This window comes from Desmodus rotundus, chromosome 7 (assembly GCF_022682495.2).
Source record: "Desmodus rotundus isolate HL8 chromosome 7, HLdesRot8A.1, whole genome shotgun sequence".
Taxonomy (NCBI): domain Eukaryota; kingdom Metazoa; phylum Chordata; class Mammalia; order Chiroptera; family Phyllostomidae; genus Desmodus; species Desmodus rotundus.
In genome coordinates, this window is record NC_071393.1 from 120,763,399 (window position 1) to 120,780,928 (window position 17,530).

Sequence of the window (17,530 nt, forward strand, 5' to 3'; positions counted from 1 at the left end):
ATGCATCTCTATGTCAGTGCTGTCACAGGGCCAGCACACACCAGGCAGGCAACAGGTATTAGCTTTTAAACTTGAAGTGAGTCGTAACTATTCAATGACATAAATGACCAACCCATGGCTGGTGCATGAGAAGGAAGTGAAGAGTCTCACAAGAACCTGGACATAACTTGGCACACGGTTGTAGAGAAGTTAGTGACCACGCACTATTCCATGCGCTCTCCCACATCCCCCAGGTGAACGGCACTATTCCATGTGCTCTCCCACATCCCCCAGGTGAACAGTTCTGAACACTACACTGCAGTTGCAAATGACATGTGTCACTTCTGGGATGAGAAAGTTAAGTGTGCCAGGCTCTTCCATCCGAGTCTCTACCATGAGGACTGTGGAGGCGCATGCTCTATATGGCATGGCTGCAAGATAGAGGAGGGCCACTGATTACAGTGAACTTCATATGAAGGAGACAACCTCTATTGTGTTAAGCCATGAGGTTTCAGGGACTGTTAGATACCAATCCATATAGCACAGCATTAATTATTGCAAATAATGCCTGAGACCTATATAATTAAATGTAGACTCATCAGGTGGTCACCGGCTTTTTTTTGGTGGGGAAGTGGGGCAGGAATAGGGTGGAGGCTCCAAATTAGGAATACGTGATTTTTTTTCCCCTTAGGGGAAGTTCAGTTTTTCTGAAACTAGAGGAGGTTAGGAACTGGTGTTCTCATTTGGTATACCCACTTTCACTTAATCTTCCTATTTTAAATCCTTTTTTCACTCCAACGCTGTTCTCTGTCATCATTTCCAATCCAAAGGTGCTCCAGAACATATCCCTATGTCTCCGCAGGGTTTGTGTGGGGACCAGCATGGAGACAGAGCTGAGGGTGTAACCCCTCCTTGCAGACACTTTCAGTGTCCTCATTTCCTCCCTCTCCTTCTGCAGTAATTCATACCTCCAACTCCAAAGCCTTTGCAAAATTCTCCATGAATGATACGTGCTCTCCATTGCTATCCCCTTGACAGACACCTGGTTTTCACTTTCTCTGTTCTGAGGCATTTTACCATTTTTCTCTCAGTGTTCTTCAACTTCAAATTATATATGTCTTCTAGCTGTCAACTCGTAAATCCGTGTTTCTATTTCTTCATATCCTTATTTTTCTAATGTTAATGTTTGAGAGAAGAGCAGAAACAACCTTAGTTCACCGTTTTGAAATTGGAAGTCACATGTGCTTTTTATTCAAGTTCACAAAATCTTCCTTTCCAAGTTAAAGGATTCAGTATTTTGCTCCTTCTGGTTAACATTTATATCAGTGAGTTTCAAACTTTTGCCTCTCATGGCACACATAAACTAATTACTAAAATTCTGCAGCATGCTAAAAATGTGTATTTTTTGCTGATCTGACACAAAAATTTTTTTGATTCATTCATACTGGACGGCTATTGTGTTGGCTGTTGTCATTTTTTAATTTGACAATCCATGGGAAAAGAGGCCAGTGCCCCTGACTAAATAAATAGTCAGGTACTGCATGCTTTAAAAATTCCTCCAGCACCCAGTGTGCTTCTTGCTGAAGCTGATTTATAGGCTAGTTACACTTTTTACTCACACGTGGTCACTTAGAGCACCATGCATTGTAAATGGCTTCACTTAACTTCTTCATGTGTAGGACACATTCATCAAAATGGCACATTTCTTAATACAGGTGCAACACAGAGGTTGAAGAGAGCAAGTAGTTCATATGTGCTATATGCATTTAAACAGTAAAATTGTAAATTTCCTCAAGAATTATATTGGCCCTTAAACAATACAATAAAAATGAATGCCATGGTGATTTTCAAGCAAAATTTTATGCTTTGAATAAAGTTTTCATAAAAAAATGATTCCAACAGACTTGTACTTTAAATCCTTATTTCTCTTCTTTATCCCATAATTTTTCACACTCAGAAGTGACACTCTGAATATGGGTTAAATATGTTAAACTCACTTTGTTATTTACATAAGCAATAATCTCTTTTCCTACTGTAAAATCCAACATATTATGCATATAGTTTTGCTTAAAATTTTCAGTCAACCAAGCGCTGCACGAGACATGTTTTTCTTACGTGTTCCGCACACTAGTTTATTTTGACTTTTTGGTTGTGCCTTTGGATGCACACTTAGATGCCTCCCTTTCTGAGTGAATCATAAATGTGTTGGCTCCTTCTGAAATGCAGTTACTTTTCTACTCTTCACCCCCACACTCATGTCTCTTCACTAATATCTTTATACTTTCTTATCATCCATTTTTAGTTGTGGCTTATTTCAGTTTATATGTTGTTTCTAAATATCTCCCTCGACATCACAAATACTTTCTGGTACATATGTCTTTCTGGCAAAGCAAATGATCTTCATCCTTATATTCTAGTCAGTCAATTAACATCAAATGCATATCTAGATACCATAGAAAGACTCACAAGACATAGTGTAGTTCCTGTTCTTTTAAGTTAATAGGAGGAGGAATATACATATGCAAAAGATGTAAGAATTACACACACAAAAAAGCCAACTGTATTTATTCTAAGGAAATTACACATACAGATGCTAAGATTTCTAGGTCACCTGCAACAATAAGAGGCAAAATAGTGAAGGCAGTGAGTCCGGGCCTCCAGGCATCTTAGGTCTCATAATTTCATGATTGAGAGATACATTGGGGGCACATTTATTTTCTGACTGTCCCCCCCTGTCTATATGAATGTAAGGGTGCTTAAAACCACCATGTAGGCATAGGGATTTAAGGGTGTCCATAATATGCTCAAACTTCTTTTTTTTAATATGAGATTGGCTGTCGTTCTGTGGTTAAAGTCTTGTCACATTACATGTCTTTGCAACCTGACTTTTTTTTTGACTGAAGTTTATTTTATTTTTGATTCAATATTTATTGTATCTTTTCCATTACCATTTAATCCCCTTATACTCCCCTTCCCCCAGCAATCACCACACTGTAGTCCAAGTCCATGAGTGCTTTTTCCTTTCTGCTCACTCTCCCTGCCCCTGCTAGCTTCATCCTGCTCTCCACCTATGAGTCTGTCCCCATTTTCCTTGTTAGTTTAGTTTGTTCATTAGATTCCACACATGAATGGAATATGAAGGAATTTGTCTTTCTCTGACGGGACCTTTACACAATGGAATATTACTCGGCCATACAAAAGAAGAACATTTTACCCTTTGTGACAGTAAGGATGCACCTGGAGAACATGATGCTAAGTGAAGCAAGCTGACTTTTCCCCAAGAACTAACAGTGCTAGAGAGGCAACGACCAGTAGCAGGTGAATAGTCCACATAAGAAACATGTTAGAATCTAGAGATGCCATGAGAGCGAAATACCTCACCTAGAGTCAGGGGAGCTTTTTATATTTTAAGTTGATTAATTTACAAGTCGCCACTGTTAGAATTAAGGGAACAATTTCTCAAGTTTATTTGATAAAGACACCAGCAAGTGACAGGTGCTTAACCTGTCTTTAATATCCTTAAATCAATTTTCTAGAAGAACTAAAGGGTCAAAGACTGTTTCTCTTTTGAAAAATGTTACAAGACCTTAAATTTCATATAAAGTCTCAAAACAAAGAAAAGTCCACAATTAAGACTTATTTCATAAAGGACTGATGGTGCATATAATACTTAGTTTGTCTCAGAGGCTTAAAGAGCCAACCTTCCACTGGCCTAGGAGAGGTGGCAAAGCAAATGATCAATTGTTCCAAACCCTGTTAAGTAGGCTAGTAAAAACTAAGCCATAAAAATGCCATTCAATTTTGAAAAATGTCTTCATCCTCACTTCACCCTATGATGTGATACTGTTCTTATCCCCATTATACAGATGAGGCAACTGAATAGCCTCCTCACAGTCTTCTGCTAGCAAAATGCTGATGTGCATCCAAGTTTTCTGTTGTAATGTGGCCATTTTATTATATAATTGTTTTGTGGTAAATCACCAGCTGAAAAGGAGACCAACCAGAAGGTATAACAGTGAGTGCTTTATGTAATTCCCAAGTCCTCTCAAGGTCTTAACTCTTAGCAGCTAGAATTCTGGAGATATGTCCTTGATGGACTTATTTCTGGGAGAGAAGTTTCATGAACCCAGGAAGAATTTTGATTTGCTGGTGCTAAAGAATCTCTCCTCTAGACAATGCATTCAGGCATATACACACACACAAAAGGAGTTAGGATATTCTTTGTGTTGATCAAAGGAAGTATGAGATCAGAGTTTTATGGTACTAACATCTTCTTTTGGTGGGGAGGGGGTAACATTTAGCACTAGCACAGTACATTATCTGGCCACAAGAGTGGTTTCAACAAATTTTGGCTGAATAAAGCCGAAGGCAGAGTTACCATGTTCTAATTAACCCTCCTACTCTTGGCCTCTTTATTAAAAACCCAAAAGCAAAATTTGCTGTTGCATTTGTTTTCTCTAGACTAAGGGCAAGATCAAGTGACAGAAACAACAGCGACGTTCAGAAATCCAGTCTAATAGGCCCTGTGGCTTTTGCACCTACACGTGTGTTTAGATATTTGTTGAAAAGGCAAAGAATAAGCTGGCAAGTTTACTCCCCTCAAATCTGCAATGCACACCAAACTGTGTGGAGCTGAGCACTGTGTACTGAGCCCACAGAACACTTTTCTTCAGTCGTCCCTTTGTTTCAGAAGACCAGACATACTGAATGGAGTAGTATGATGATGTAAGTAGTGGCACTTAAGACTAAGGATGGGGTTTCATTGCAGCTCTTAGATTCTTGGTTCCTGTAGAGAAAGCTTAAGAAACAAATTTAACCATAGGAATATTTTAATAAATATACTTCTTTTTATAAAAATGCATGTGCTTATTTCCTTATTAACATACAACAATTGCAATTTTCTTACAGTGCTATTGGAATCACATGTTTTGAGGTTCAGACTACAAATAAAGAAGATGCTGTCTATAATTTTATTTTATTTTAAAGTAAGTGTGTGCATTTTTGGCACTACACAGATATTAAATAAACAAGGTTATGGAGCAGCTTCTTTGGGTTCAAAAATGCAATTCTATTTCGTTTGGAAAGAGATCCGCTGCAAACTTTTGACAAATGGCTGAAAGATGGTAAAAGGACCTGAGTAAACAAGTTTCAAGGAGAGGAAGGGTGAGATCATAAAAAGGACAGACTGTCTGACTTTTTGCTTGTGGTGACTGCATCCAGCACAGCTGTACTGGCTTCACAGGGCCTTCTTTCCATCCAGGCTGTGGAAGGCGCTCGCTGGAACCGAGCTGCACAGTAGCAGAGAACAGGACGGCAAAGTCTTCTGCTGATGCATGTTCTTCAAAGCACCCCCGTGCTCAAAGGTGTGTGGATTTCCTGGAGTGTGAGGAAAATCTTCTATGTCTAGATTGTGCACATTGACAGAGGTCCAAAGATCAGACACCCTTTTTGAGGTGTTTGCATGTGTCTTGGGGTAAGAGGTGCAAGAGGCTCATTCAATAAAAATGCCAGTTAATGTGGCAATACAACATCAGTGACTACATTTGAGCTAATATCTCAAAGAATTTTTGTCAACAAATTCTATTTCACTTCATACAGCACTGTTCTAATCAAAAGCAACAGATCTTTAAAAAGTAAAAATGAATAAAAGTGGAGAATAATTAGTATATCTTTATTGGAAAACTTGGATGAAAAAGGCCTTCTAGGTATTTTCTCCCATTCATAATAATTTTTTTAATGATGAACTACATGAAATCTACAGAACCTGCCACTCCAGAATAGTGCTTTCTTACTTTTAGACATAAACAAATTATAAGTTCCAGTCAACCCATGACCTTATTGTTAGTTTAATTTGGGGATTTTTTAAAATGAATGAGTTGAAGGAGAAAGGAATACAGAGGGAATAAAGAAACATATCTCTTCCCCATGAGATTTTTCTTGCCTCTCTGACATAAAGGAAAAATCACAAACAAGAAAAATGAGGACTAGTTGAGTGGTCTCTGTATGCTGAACAGTGAACTAGACCCTCATAACTGGTCTGCAAAGAGGAGGGTCTTGAGATCCACTAACTAATTTCTGTAAAATAATTCACAGAAATTTCTTAAAATTGAAAATAAAATATACTTACAAAGAAAAGAAATTTAAGGATTTTGCCCCAAAATGTGATCTCCTGTTAATAATGGGCAAACAGTATAAGCAAAGGTTTCCTGGAAGAGACTGAGCTTAGCAATTTCTGTGAAAGTGGCAGGTAAAGAAACTGCTTCTGGATGTACCGGTCCCAGACAGGTGTTTCAAGCTGGCCAAGGAACAGTGGTAAGGTGGAAGGTATGCTGAACCGGAAATCAGCATATCTGCTTATGGATGGGCATAGCTCCAGTAATGTCACTTTCTTGTATTTTGTAGTTTGGGGTATACCACTTTTCCCTTTTCCCTGCCCCTCTAAGCTTTGGCCTCATTCATTCATTCATTCAACCATTCATTCACAAAATGAGGACAAATCGTGATGTCCTCATCATTTCGCACCCACAGGAGAGCTGTCATCAGGTGAGCCCATGGATGTGAGAGAGAGTGCACTGAAACTGGCAAGTGCTCTCCAACAGCAGGTATTTAAAAACAAATGCTGGTTCTGTGAGGGCAATCAACTCTAGTGACTCCCAAATATAGAAAGGGAGGTCAATGATAATTTAAAATTAGAGCTAATAAAAATTAGTCAACAGAGTAGAAAGCACGAACAAGGCAAACTTAATTAGCACTGTACCCAATATTTAGAAATATATCTACTGCTCTACAGACTCATCCAAAACATAAAAATAACAAGCGTAATGGCACATACATCACTTTTGTACATACGGTACCCTCAGCGGAGAATGTTCCCTCCAGTCTCCTTATCTGGTTAAAACTCCCTCCCCCAACATTACGAGCATTTTCAAGCATACAGGAAATCTGAAAGAAATTGAAAGAGATCACCCATATACCTACCACCTAGATTCTGCTATCAACATTTTCTTATATTTGGTCTATCACACATGAATCCATCTATCTATCTTTACTTCTATCCATTAACAACTTATTTTGGGTTTTTTTTTAAAGATTTTATTTATTTATTTTTAGGCAGAGGGGAAGGGAGGGAGAAAGAGAGGGACAGAAGTGTCAATGTGTGGTTGCCTCTTGTGCACCCCCCACTGGGGACCTGGCCCACAAACTAGGCACATGTCCTGACTGGAAATCGAACTGGCAATCCTTTGGTTCACAGGTCAGCACTCAATCCACTGAGCCACACCAGCCAGGGCCGACTCATTTTTTGCATACACTGGTACACTGTCCCCTAAAGACCTTAGCATGCATATCATTAACTCCACTTGAATATTTATTTTTTACTGTAAAATTTACATCTAATGAAATGTATAAATCTTAAGTGATTGGTTTACTTTTGTCTTTCCAATCTCTCATCACTTCTTCAGTGAAGGCAAACGTCAAACAAGCTCTCCCACTGCATCCTGAGCCTTCCCTTTGCAACATCAGAAAACTACTGTTACACTGGTTTGTGTGATTATTTGATTACTGTTTGCACTGACACTGGGTGGTAAGCATCAGGAGGGTAGGAAATGTCTGTCTTGCTCACCAGTGTACCACCAGCACTTCATTACAGTGCCTCCATAAAGGATGTATTGCTTCTTGAATGAGCAAATGAGTCATTCAACAAAGGAAATGCTTTCATTCATTTATTCAATCTGCAAACATTTACTGACTACCTACTCTATATTCTACAAATGAGCTGAGGGAGAGCACAAGATGAGAACAGAGATGCCTGGGGCAAGATCCTAGAGAGCATTTTAGGCCACAGAAAAGTTTTTGTACTTAATTCTAAATGAGACAGAAGGTCTTCTGACAGTTTTGAGCACTGGAGTGGCATGCTTGCATTTACAGCCAAAAGGATCCCTCAGATATTTCCTGCAGATTCCTAGCCCCTCATCCCCAACCAAGAGAAAAAGGGAAGTTTGGGAGTCCTGGGAGAAAATGAGACAGGCATCTCACTCCCAGGCTGGGGACCTGCTGAGTAGCAGAAACTCTGAGACCTTCCTCAGAGGGGCCATCTAGGTGGACCTCTATGAGACATTTATTGGGAGAACATACTGAATCCCGGGAAGGCCAATGGTGCCACAGCTAAAACTCTGGATTTACCCCAAATGCTATTACAAAACATCACAAGAACATGCATAACATTAGATTATTTATATTAATTAGATAAGATTTTTATTTGTAATAGATAGCTATCTGTTTGAGGATAGGCGGCAAGACAAAATTAATAAGATCAGTGGTTAGAAATCCAGAGATACAAAGTTATATCTCAGTTGTATGAACCCGGGAAACTCATTTAACCCATGGGCTTCAGTTTCCAAATGAGGAAAATAGGAAAGTAGGGTCTGAAGATGTCTAAGGGCCCTTCGGGCTCTAGATTTAGTCCACTGTAGCTTTAGCTTCTTTTCAGAGTGGGATCGAATCTGATTTTTAAGCTTCAGAAGTTGGACAAAGGGTAGAAAATGACTTTATAGAGAGGAAGTAAAATAAAGTGAAAACCATACATGGGATTCTAGGGGTTGATATTTACCCCAGAACACTGGTGGGGTGGAAACACCTTCACTCTGCAAAGCTACCGACTGCATGAGAAACGCAGGAGGAAAGACATTTTTTGTCTTCTTGGGCGCTTTCCCCATCAAACGACCAACTCCAAATATTGTCATTTTGTGTTTTTAGAAGAGAAACTTCCAAAAGTAGACAAAGAACTTGCTTGTTTCTTCCCCTTATAACTGTCCTAACAAAAAAAATATTAAGATTTTACCGTTTTCCCCTCTTCTACATACAGCTTGCTAAATAGATTTTGGTTCCATTCCCGTAAGTGTTATTCCATAATGTTGCTTCTCTCCTCCAGCTCTGTGCCATCATGCCTTTACAAATGAAGGCCCATCTGTCAAAATGTTCTCTACACACTGCCATCAGCTCACTGATGCTCCTGCTGGTAAGACCTGGCTGGTCACTACCTCCTCTAACATGACATTTAGAGGCACAGGCTCTTGAGCAGACCGGCCTGAGACGAAACCTAATTTAGTCACCTACTGTCTATGTGTCCCCACAGAAATGCCTGGAGATCTCTGCAGCGGGAGTCAGTTTTCTCATCTCTAAGGAGGAGTCACAATAATACCCACAGTGAAGAGTTATTGTGAGGATCACATATATTAACACAGGTAAAGTCCTTAGCAAGGGCGGGGCCCTAGTCAGCAAGGAACACTGGCTATGATCACAATGACAACACTAGTTATTGTTCTGTAAACTTCTCCCCCGAGGTCTGGGTGAGGTGCCCATCCTCAGTGCCTCCTATGCACAAACTTGTCTCCCATCACATGTTTAATCATTTCCCCTCTGTAGGTTTACTTGTCCCTTTTAGTAGACAGCAAATTCCTCAGAGGTAGGACTATATTCTTCCATATATTTCCAGTGCTGACTACTTGTATTACATACAATAGATTTTAGTGTTATCAATAAAACCTCCCCAAAGACCAATAAAGACACAACTAGAAGGTAGAAACGTGAAAAGAAAAATATAGCGCTAGTTATTTTGGAAAGTAGAATTTGAAAAAAATGACTGTCTTCGAGAGTCAGAGAATGTTTCCAAATAGACTCAAAATTAAAGAAATAATAATTTTTAAAAACTGGAAGAAAAATGAGGGACAGTCAAGTTGTGTCAAATGGTCTAGACAGTTAAAGAGAGGAAAATGAAAACAAAATCTTTTGGTGGACCTGACGAGATAAAGCGCAAATGCGTGATGTGAAGAGCAACCTGCTTCCTGTGGATGAGATGAGGAGGACAGAGAAAACAGGGCAGACACTGAAAGTGCCCATCATTTCCCGAACATCGCAAAGCCCTGGCCTCAGGTGTCAGGACGTGCTCCAGTAGGCAATCACATTTGCCTCTTGCATAGTTAACATGGAACGGGGGTCCTGATAAGGAGCAATGATAAGGAATTAAAATTGTTCTGGCTGAGGTAGGGTCCAGGCTAATTTACTTAAAAGCACTGAACATAATTAATCTTCTCTGTTCTCAAAATAAAGGGTTATTTTCTTTTTAAGAGATGCCCTACAATCTCAAAGGGAATGACAGAACAAATTAATCACTTTCCATTATTCCTCACACAGCACACGGACGCTGAAAGAGCATGTGAACAGTTAATCCCCCATATGGATGAATTTCTGGTGACAGGCAGATCAGATCTAAATAGAAATCAGGCAAGGTGTTTTATTTTCATTGTCGTGGCTTTGAGATTTCATTCAAAAATAACTGAGATCAACTCTGCCCACACTTTTAAAGTTGGCTTTCACAATTGATCCTTTTTTGAGCACTTAGAAACACTTTTTTGTATCTTGTACAAAGAATTTTCCTTGTCAACTGTTGCCAAAGCAGTGACTCTCCAGAATTCTTTAAAGCCATCGAAAATTCACCTGAACTATCTTTAAGGCATCGCAACTGCCAGGACATACTTAGCTCCCAGCACCAATAATTTGAAGTTACAGCAATATATCTTGGTAGATAGCTCACTAAAGGTGAACTCAGAGTATATTGATATGTTCTGCTAGTGTATGACCTGAATGGCTAATAGAAGGGCAAGAGGGGACATGTGAGTATACGAGACCAACTGTACAGATACTTAAAGTCAGTTTCTGAATGTGTAGCCATTGGCTGTGAAAGACGGACCACGAAAGCCAGGGGGCAAAATCCAGCTGACAGCATTATTCGGTGAGCAAATTCACCCGACATTTGCCACAACCAATTGTTTTCCTGAAATTTCAATTGCTAGAAAGTTTTTTTTTTCTCTTTTAGAAATGAAAGCCACAGTCATTCAACTGGATGACAGTGAAGCTTTGTGCCCTGGTGGTTAGTACGAAAAGGAGTTAGTCTTGCCAAAGCAATCCGAAATTTTGAACTTAGGTTCCCCCCACTCCCTGCCCCACTTCATTTTAACATCTCAACTGAAACGAACAAGTTCTGTAGCCTTTACTAGACACATTAAAGAAAATAAGTAGTAAGTAGGCAAAACTATGGCTTCAGACATTTAAAATTCATTATGAAAACTAGAAAACATGCAGTACTCTGGAAATTGGGCAGGACTACCCCACACTTACATAGAAACTGCATAGGATATTCAGTCTTTCCTTTATCCGACAAGCACTTACTAAGCATCTGCTGTGTGCAGATCAAACTATAGCATCACTGCAACAGACCTCATTCCTCAAACGCTGACCAGATTTAGATCAAGTACATTCATTTGGTTCCTGAATGAAAATAATTAGAGCAACAGCAAGAGATTGCAATTTTTCATTAACTGCCTCTTTTCCCACTCAATTCGGAAATTTTAAGGATAGGAACTAGGCCTTACTGTTTTCTATCTATGTATGGTGTTAATACATATAGCTATTCAATAAATATTATATTTGGTACTACAATTGCCTCTCAGTCACCTAGTAACTTTATATATGCAATGATATTTTGTAAATTTGCTAATGTGAAAAATCAGATAACTTCCACTTGATTGGGGAACAATGCCATATGCTGTCAAGTGAATCTGGGTATGTAAGTTCTAGGATACACTTTAGATGAAATAACGAAGTTGCAACAAAGATTAAATTATATGATGACTCCTGCTCCCCACATCTTCTTGGGATAGTCTAAGACAAAACACCTGTGAGAAGTCCCAATTAAAAAGACTAATATTCAAGTATTTTATATTGTTTTCCCCACCACCACCAAACTTCAGTTGGAAGCCAAAAGTGAGAGCTTTGGTCTCTGTTACTTCTAAGAGGATGCAGACATAGGTGTTATCTCAAAGTCGTGGAGAGCCCTACTAAAAGTACATATGCTCTCTCTTCCTCTTAAACTTAGAGGAAACTCAGTGGTTTAAAGAACTTTCTGGAGATGCCGACAAGATGCCTAATGACAGTGAAAACTGGGTCTGTGACATTTATAGTACTGTCACTTGGAGTTAATTGTAACTTGCACACTGTGTGAACCAAAGGAGCTTCATGTGTAACAAAAACAAACCAACCACAAGCAACAAACAACAAACAGAAAGGTAAGGATACGGAATGGCAGTTTGCTCCCAGATCCTATAACACGGCAGTGTGCTTTTGCCTAATCCTTACTATATTAAAAAAATTAGTAGTGTGGTCACCATTTATTATTGTGGTCCAATACGTGGAAGTTTTTAAAAGATATTTTAGTTGCTGATAAATAATTTAGAGGAAAAGAGAGAGAGTGAAAAACAACTTCATTCAAAATTTTCCTGAGGATTTAAGCATATTACATGTTCTCCTGGTTTTGAAGGTATGAATGCAATGGACTGCTCGATAACTGTCATTCACAGTCCTGGCAAATACCCATCTTATTGTAGAAATACTGATTCCAGATTTCAAATCTATTTCTAATGTGTTGTAGCTTATTATAACTTCTGGTTTGTTCTTCTTGGATTTGCATCTTCAAAACCCAGTATTTCTAAACTGTACAGCTCCTAATATTTTTAAATTGACAAGATCATCATCTTCTTTACTACATAATTACAATTTTTTCATTTTTCAGATTTATAAGCATGATTGATTCAATGAAAATTTTCATTGCTGTATCATCTTTTCCTTCCCATCACATTTTTGTACAATCTGATTTCAACATTTGCTCACTTAGAAACCACATGAAGTTAATTTTGGTGCGCAAAGATAATAAAAGATGAAAGAATACTATCAAACATTCTTTCAGCAAAATGGGTAAGTTCAGGTTCTTGTTGTAAAACATTACATAATGAAGCCCTGCTTGTTGGATAGCTAACCAGGTGAGGGCACTCAATTTTGTCCTTAGAAATATATTGTTCATTTATTGATTCCTGAGTTTGCATAAATTCATACAGGGTGTTATCATTTGAAGACTTTTTGCTTATGTGATCAATTTCCCCATCACCATTATTATCTAGAGTATCACTGTCTCTTTATGTTCATCCTTTGATTCACCTAGTACCTGAAATGTCTTTCTCTGTCAGTTTTCTTTGTCATGAGAGCAAGTGAGAACTTCTGAACTCTCAATCTAAGTTCAATGAAAGTAATAATACTAATGGAAAAAACTTAAAAACTTGTTCTTGAACGATAATACAATATTTTGTGGGAAGGTACTGCTCCAAGGCTTTGCATGATGACTTGTGATATCTGCTCAAGGACATTTGCACAGAGAACAGATCTGGAAAACAGAGATAGTGACTGTGTCTGCGACAAAGGTTGGGTAGGATTTTCTGTGGCTCCCTTTATAAAATCAGAGGTTGCATAAGCTCAGGGCTCCTCACATGTAACGCAAATTCCCTGTGTGTGCAACAGCCGCCTGCACGCATCTCCACATTGCCCCCACAGGACTCGGGAACAAAGGAACTGATGCAAACAGGCGCTCATGGGGCCTGCTGTGCTAGGAACAATGAAGTCTTTACCATGTCTTCTCCAGCGTCTGCGAAAGTGGCTAACTCGGTAACTTGCAAGCAGAGTAAAATCTCAGGCTCCTCCAACGATTGGACAACACAATAAGAAACCTCAGATCTTATATAATAGCTCACTTATTGTAACATCCTTCTATGTGATTCTATTATTCCTTCATTTCCATATAATTTGTCTTTTTTAGCATAGTTCAAAACAACTGATGGATAACAATAAAATAATTTCTAGGATGATAAAATAAGAAAATGCTACAAGAAAATAAGATCAAGAAAATCCATTATGTATCTTAGATTTATAACAAGGCTTAACAGACCCATATGGATTTTGTATGACAGAATGTGACTTTTCCTATTTTAAGAAAAGAAAATTTCTCTTTGTTCTTTGGAAGATCTCTTTAAAAAAAAGAAAAAAAGAAAAGTAAAAAAAAAAATCATCCCTTACCAAAAGAAATTAAAAAACCAAGAGTGAGTCCAATTGACCCTGGTGGTTTACTGAAGATGAAACCACCCCGAAAAGCCTTTTATCGTCACCTGCTCTCCATCCTTTAGCACCAAATTTCTCATTCCTGAGCCTTCCTAAACCACTTCTGTGGGGTCTGATGTGAAGTCTGAGAGTTCACAAAGTCTTTGTCCTACATGACCTTGCAAGATGAACTATGCCCCAATTGTCCTTTGCATGAAGTAGTTGGGTGTCATATGTTGAAAGGAGGAAGGAATAAAAGGTGTAAGTATGATGGCATGAGGGGATTAACCCAAAAGCAGTAAGGGGGAAACTAGAAAGAAGGGACAAGGGAGGCAGGTAGTTTACATAGTTTTAGTTAACATGCCCAAAGCAAACTAAATAGCCAATTTATCTATATAGTACTTACAAAATGACTTGTTTTTGTCATTGTTCATATAGTGTCCAAAGATACTGTTTTTGTAAATTGGCCAATTTGTTAAAATCAGAGAATTAGTGATGTGGTGAATTCATAACTGGGCAAATTTGCTCTCAAAATTAGGTCTAACAAATTTAAGTTTTAGTAAGATGCTAAAATTAAGTGCCCTAGATTCTTGGAAAATTAAAGAAAATGTTTGAGAAAGAAGCTCACAACTGTTGTTTTGGTAGATTAGAAAAAAATGCTGGGGACGGAATACACAATGTTATCAACTGAAAAGGCAGGAACGGAATTCCGGGGAAATAAACAGCACTGAATTCAGTAGACATGAAGGCAGAGTAATAGCATGCTCCAGGGGATGGGCATCCTCAAAGGGCACTTTGAAGATGGCCGAGCTCAGTAATTCTCAACCATGATGTCTCATTAGGACTATCTGAGAAGCTTTACAAAGTACTGGGAGTTACTCCAGGTCAACTGAATTTGGGGTGGGAGTGTGCTGAGCTAAAATTATTAGGATTATTAAATAAGGGCTATAAATTGAAATTTCTCAGAGCCCAAACTTGACACGTACAACTGAATTGCATTTTGGAGGTAAAATCTGTGTAACATAGAAAGCCCAGACACAACCCGCAGGGCACAACTGGGATGAAAATTCCAATGTCCTGAGTGATGAGTCGAAACCTCCCAGTCCGTGTACTGCTCTTGAGACTGGTGGTGGTAATGCACACATAGGGGGTAGTATCTTTAAAAATAGGAAAAGGACTTTCCCATCCACTATCTTCCCCGCCAACCTGTGACAGCACAAGACAAGTACTGGTGTACTTCATTTCATAGATGACATAAATTAGGCTCAGAGAGGTTAAGTGAGTTGCCCATTTCAAAGTGCCAGGATTCACAACCAGGTCTCCAACTCCCAGCCCACAAGTCCAGATATTCTCTAAGAAATTTGGAGTTCACCTGACTTCTTCCTTACCCTCTCACTCAACGCCTACTTGTCTGGGAAGAAACACATTCTCCTTCAGGGAAAAACTAATGTCTAATGAGCTCCTCCTTACTTTGAGGTATTACCGAGAAGAACAAATTCTGAGAAATAAGGAATAAAAATAGATACAGAAAGTTCTCTAAAAAATATGTAAGGGAGTACTTGATAGAATCCAAGTGGTTTAAGTCAGCAAGTCCATAGTTAATGTGCCTGTCTGGTTAATGTCTGAGGGCAATAAAACAAGCAAGTCAAGGATGTTCCACTGGGCTTTGCTGTAGCTGCAGGGAGACCCTAGCAGAGAAAAACATTGAAGAAGTTCTAGAAAATCATTTATGGAACACGAGCTATCCAAAATAATTAAGAAAAGAGCCTAAAGAGAATAATGGGAAGGGAAGGTCTATTTTGATGGTTTCACCAATTAAACTCTTTGATGTTTAAATACAATGTAATTGAGGGCAATGATAGGTTGAAATTGTTTACTAATGTTAAATAATTAACATAAGACTACTTTGGATATTTATATTAATAGTGCTAATAGTGACAATTTATATTCTCTCTAGCCTTTCATCTCAGATGAAAGTTTACTAAAAGCCCTTAAACTTTTTAAACACCTGTGTAAGTGGAATTAGAGCTGGTATGCAGATGCATTAAAAAAAAAGATCGACTGAGACATTTGATATCACTGAGCAAGCTCAACTCGTAATGCAACCGAGGGGCATGCCAACTCTTTTCTTTAAAATGATGAAAACCAGATCAAAGTGGCTTTGTGAAACTCCATTTACCATCAAGTTGAGGGCATGTTCTGACAACTCTGAACAGGGTCCAAGAACGACAGTAACCCATTTATGAGTCTACTTCTTGTCCTGCTCGAGGCAAATATAGGATCTGGTTGTTAATTATCTTCCTCTTCACTTTGTGGCATCCACTAGACATTGCAAAGCGTTCCTTGCTTATGACTTCATTACCCTCACTGACGGTCACAAGTGGAATATGTACAATGAAAAGAACACTGTCTCACTAATGAGAACACCTGATTTCTAGCCCAAGTTTTACCACATTTGGCAGTTTACAAACTACTCTGGCCTCTAGACTTCTCACTTGTAGGGTGAGGGGTTTCACAGGAAGCTCTAAGAATCCTTCCAATTGTGACAGTACCTAAAATATAAGACCCGTGGCAGCAGGGACCTACTCTGCTACGTGCCCTAGGATGCTACTGAGATACATAGGGATTAAACAAGTATTGTTGTATAATATGACTAAATTAGTTGATAGCAACTACTGACAGAATAGAAATCCTGTGAAGATCAGATTTTTAAGTCCTCCTACACTAGACGATGGCCAACTGGGGACAGGATCTTTCAAATACTGCTACCTAGTCCAGCCCACTCATTTAAAAATAAGAAAATTAAAATGTAGAGTTTAAGCAACTTGCCCAGGGTCGTGTGCTTGGCTATGGTAGAGAAGTGGCTAGAACCTAGCTTTTCTGACTCTCAGTCAGATATTATTTGTATCATAGCACCATTTTTTAAATTAGGCATATAATAATGTTCAACTGAAACTCATATGTAATTGACTGAAATTAGATGCAAAATAAGAAAATTCCCCAATCAGCTTTTGATTTAAAGGCTACTTCAAAAATGTGTATAACACACATTATTCACACCAACTATATGTACAATGAGGGTGTAATACTAATATTTTGTTTTATAGTTAAGTTAGGATCTTAAAAAACAACTTAATACGCAATTACTCTGAGATTTCACCCAAATATTCTCTCTTAAAGAGAACAGAAAGCATTTCATATATATATTTTTTCCAAAATACTTTTATTGTGTTTTATAATATACATTCATATTATCCTCACAATATAAAGCAAGAGATTTTACCCACAAAATGCATTATATTACTGATAGTGTTTGGAACAGAACTATTAAAATACATTCTCAAAGAAGGTCGTTAGAGAGGCAGTATGACTGCTTATCAGCATCAGATATGAAGCTGTCAGTCTGACCTCCAAACACTGAGCAATTCCATAATACTAAATTCATCTGCTGGCGAAGTTAACATTCACTAGGTAATTTCTCAATGATACATTCCCTGTGTTGCCGTGTATATGAAAAATTTGACAGGGCTGTAAGAAACCATTACTGCAGGTTGAAGTAAGTCTTACGTTTTTT

General features: G+C 38.5%; 1 protein-coding gene across 7 annotated transcripts in view; it reads right to left on the minus strand.

Annotated features, from left to right (window-relative positions):
• Positions 1-17,530, minus strand: part of CEP128 (centrosomal protein 128) — a 353,654-nt gene that overhangs the window by 28,667 nt on the left and 307,457 nt on the right. The window lies entirely within an intron of this gene.